At 39.1% G+C, this 4,582-nt stretch overlaps 1 pseudogene; it reads left to right on the forward strand.

Moving 5' to 3' along the window:
• The first annotated feature begins 936 nt into the window (after nt 1–936).
• On the forward strand, nt 937–1,465 carry LOC110295313 (chromobox protein homolog 3 pseudogene; annotated as a pseudogene).
• The last annotated feature ends 3,117 nt before the right edge of the window (nt 1,466–4,582 follow it).

Below are 4,582 nucleotides of genomic sequence, written 5' to 3' on the forward strand. Positions count from 1 at the left end.
CTAGGGGACAGAGGAAGTGTTGATGAAAATGAAGAGTGTATTTTAAAGAACAAACAAAGGAAATCCATGATCAGAAGCTCCTGAGAACCCACCTCTAGTGGAGGCAGTGGGTGATTGTTGCAGGAGAGAGAGAGTAATTGTGTGTGTGTGGGGGGGTAGGGGGGTGTTGAATGGAGTTGAATGCTTACTTCTCAGTGGAAGGCTCCACATCATATTATGTACCTACAGGTAGCACCGATTGTACTCAGTAGGGTGTGTGTGTGTGTGTGTGTGTGTGTGTGTGTGTGTGTGTGTGTGTACGCAAGTGTATGTATACATATATACATTTACATCATACACATATATATGGGGAATTGAGAGGGGGAAGTGGTCAGAGGATGTAATCAAGATACACTATAGAAATGCATGAAAGATGTCAAGTGATAGATAAAATATCATTAATAAATACTTTAAGGAAGTCTATAAGACATACGAATATTTTAAGTCAAAGGATGGAGAAAAAGACCCTATCTATCCACACTCCTGACATGTGAGTTTGCTAGCCATGCCATGATGATATTACCCACCAAGCAGTGACGTCACTGGTGGAAATGGGAGCACCTGAAAGATGGCTGGACAGTAAGCGTAAAAACACTCCCATATTTTAATTGCTTAGCATAAAGAAATGACTGAGAAATAGCTCAGATGTTTTTTATTTTGATTATATAATATGATGATACCTAATGTATCTGGCCAAAAATAAAATGTAATTAAAGTTAATTGGCATCAGGTTTTGTCTGCCAGTTAGCAAAAGTGTGCAAGCTGGTAGCCAATTGATGTCTATTCATCTCAGATTTTGTAACTAACATCAAGATAATAGTTATAGGAGAGGCTCTGCAGGATCTACGGCCCTGAGCATCTGAGCGGTGAACTCTTCAAAGTCTCCAATTAAATTTTAAAAAATGGCCTCCAATAAAACTACATTGCAAAAAATGGGAAAGAAACAAAATGGAAAGAGTAAAAAAGTTGAAGAGGCAGAGCCTGAAGAATCTGTGTAGTAAATGGGAAGGTGGAGAATTTCCTGAAGTGGAAGGCGTTCACAGATGCTGATAATACTTGGGAACCAGAAGAAAATTTAGATTGTCCAGAATTAATTGAAGTATTTCTTAATTCTCAAAAAGCTGGTAAAGAAAAAGATGGTACAAAAGGGAAATCTTTATCTGACAGTGAATCTGATGATAGCAAATTGAAGAAGAGAGAAGCTGCTGACAAACCAAGGGGCTTTGCCAGAGGTCTTGATCCTGAATGAATAATTGGTGCCACAGACAGCAGTGGAGAATTAATGTTTCTCATGAAGTGGAAGGACTCAGATGAGGCTGACTTGGTGCTGGCAAAGGAGGTGAATATGAAGTGTCCTCAGATTGTTATTGCCTTCTACAAGGAGAGGCTGATTTGGCATTCTTGTCTGGAAGATGAAGCACAATAATTGTTTGCATTTATATATATATATGTGTGTATATATATACATATATATATATATATATACATATATAAAATCTGGATCTTGGGTTTTGAATTACTAGTGTGGAAAATAGCATTCTAATGAAAATCAAGTTTGATATGCTGGTTTTGAAAGTATTGACAGCAGTTGGGATATTTTAGGGTTTTGTTCTGCATCAAAAGGCACTGATTCCTTTGAGCAAGTAAGAGCTTTCTGTAGTTGCTTCCTTTAACAATAGAATATTTGATACCATGTTGTATTTCCTCAGCTTTGAAGAACAGCTTTTCTTAAACACTGGGGAGATTTTACAGTTATTACTCATCAGAACTTATTTTTAACTGGGACACAGAAGGACCATTCTGGGTTGTTTGTTTGTTTGTTTGTTTTGTTTGTATGCGGTGTATGCATAAAACACATAACTTTTTTGTTTTGTTTTGTTTTGTTGTTTTTGTTTTTTTGAGGCAGGGTTTCTCTGTGTAGCCCTGGCTATTCTGGAACTCACTCTGTAGACCAGGCTGGCCTCAAACTCAGAAACCCGCCTGCCTCTGCCTCCCGAGTGCTGGGATTAAAGACATGTGCCACGTTTGTTTTGTTTTTAACTGAAGATGAAAATACAAGTTGATGAGATTCCCTCATTGTGAACATTTTCCTGAAACCATAACCTTTCAGATTAAGCAGATTCTGCAATTTATTGGATAGTTTAAAGGCAACCACATTAGAATTGATATATTATCATGTAAATACAGTGGTTTATTTACAGAATGTTGTACACTTCCCCTTCAGAAAATGGAATTAGACAAAATAATAGTGTGATTTAATAACAAGACTTGGGCCAGTGTGGTGGCACATGCCTTTAATCCTGGGACTCTAGAGGCAGATAGAGCTCTGACTTAAGAGGTCAGCTGGTCTGCAGAGGCAGATCCAGGTCAGCCAGTCTGTGTAAAGGTTCCTCTGGTGAACCATTTGTAGAAAGTTAAAAGTCTGTACTAAAAGGTTATGATTCATGGAATCTGTTTGATGTGGAAATAGAATTGTGGTTGGAGCTGATGTTGGCAATTTAAGACCTGCTGACTAAGTGAGTGAACAAAATTTGCTAATATCAACTAATGACCTGCATGCTTTTTCTTTACCCTGACTCATTCATTACTGGTAGGATCAATCTTTTCAGTATTTGAGTTCTGGTTCAATAAGCCAGAAAAGTAACTTTGTAGTATCAGAATGGCATCCAACTGTATATTTACTTTATTGTAAATAATGGTGAACGGTGGTCAACAAATAGTTTTATATTCCTTTAAAAAAGATAATAGTTATAGTGTTCATATCACAGGCTTGTTATGAATATGAAGTTGATAACTTTTATCCATTCATAAAAAGTGTATAAAGAGCCAGCAAGGTAGTTCAGCAGGCACAGGTGCTGCCCTGCTCGACATTGTGAATGAAGCCTTGTGACCCAAGGCTGAACCCTGAAACTCACGTAAAAGAGGAAGGAGAAAAACAATTCCACAAGGTTGACCTCTGACCTCTGCATACATGTCATGACCCACATGCACCGAACATCATGCATACACAGTAATAAAAATAATAAACATTTTAAAAATAAGTGTATCAGGGGTCAAATTATGTGGCTGGCACCAGTGACCCAAAGAACTGAAGAGTTGGTATTTGTTCTGGGGGAGTTCTCTTATTTTGTCTCTTATCAATGACAGAATGTTACAGGGCCAGTGACAGAGTTGCAGACCATGACAGGACTGACTGGTTCAGCAGAGGGACTGGCCTCTTATCTGGCTACTGAATCCCTAGGAAGGTGCTAGCTGGCTCAGGGGATACCTTGTTTATCTTTAAGTCTTTGAATGATAACAGGGCAGAATGTGCTCAGAGAGCAAGAGGGGAATATGGTCCTGATTGATGAATGTGAAGACATCCAACTTCCTTTTAGAATTTGGAAGATATTGACAGAAGATACAAATTAGTATAACTTAATTTAATAACATTTAGTGATTAATTTCTGAAAAAAAAATATGTGGGGAAAATTTTCCCTCCCCTCTCCTCTCCTCTCTTCCCCTCCCCTCCCCTCCCCTCCTCTTTCCTTCCTTTCCCTTTACTTCCCTTCAGTTGCTTCCCTCTCTTCTCCTTCTCTTCTTTTCCCTTCCTTCCCCTTCCCTCCCCTCTTCTCCCTTTCTTCCCCTCCCTTCCCCTTCCCTTCTATTCCTTCCTTTTCTTCCCCTCCCCTCCTTTCCCTCTTCTCCCCTCCCTCCCCTCCCTTCTCCTTCTCTTCCTTCCCCCCCTGTTGACTTTTCTTCCTTTCCCCCTTCTTTTCTCCCTTCCCTTCCCTTCCCCTCCCCTCCCCTTCCTTACACCCACTTCCCTTCCCACTTTCCCTTCCTTTCACACACATAGCCCCTAAAAGGATCCACATTTTCAGCAAGCTGATTGCAAAGCCACCTAGGGAAGGCAGAACTTCACAAAACAGACTGAACCTGCAAGCTATAAGACTGCGCTCATTGCTGGAGATCAATGCATACCCATACCATTTCTCTGTAGAAAAACTACTGTCAATGATGGGTGATTTCTGTGCGGCTACACGTTTATGTTAAAAGCACAGTGATGACTGTGATGTATAAATGGCAACTTCAGGCTTTGTGTTTGAGTACAATATAACAGTTTCAACAGCCAACTTATTGCTGTCTTTTGACTTTTATTTTCTCTAATACAGAGATGTCATTTGAAGACCAACAATACAAGTATTGGCTCATTTCGAGTCTAGTTATAAACAGTTAAAATGCTACAGAACCTAAGAATGAGATGCCTTGTCATAAACATTGTTTAGAACTTAATAAATAAATATACCAGGATAAAAATGGAGACTTTTTTATCATGGTGTTGTATAGAAAATTGATATTTTTCTCTTTCTGACTGCAAAACAGACAAGGAGCCCAGAAAGATCTTTCTCTGCTAAATCTGCACACTGCAGTAGGCAGCTTTGGGCAACGGAGTACACTGATGCTCTGATTTTTTCCCCAAAGGAATTATTGATTGTCTAAATAATCTTTTAACAAAATAGTATTGTTTTCTTATTGCCAACAAAACCTCTTCCGAACACAG

This window comes from Mus caroli, unplaced genomic scaffold (assembly GCF_978045245.1).
Source record: "Mus caroli unplaced genomic scaffold, Mus_caroli_1 scaffold_4, whole genome shotgun sequence".
Taxonomy (NCBI): domain Eukaryota; kingdom Metazoa; phylum Chordata; class Mammalia; order Rodentia; family Muridae; genus Mus; species Mus caroli.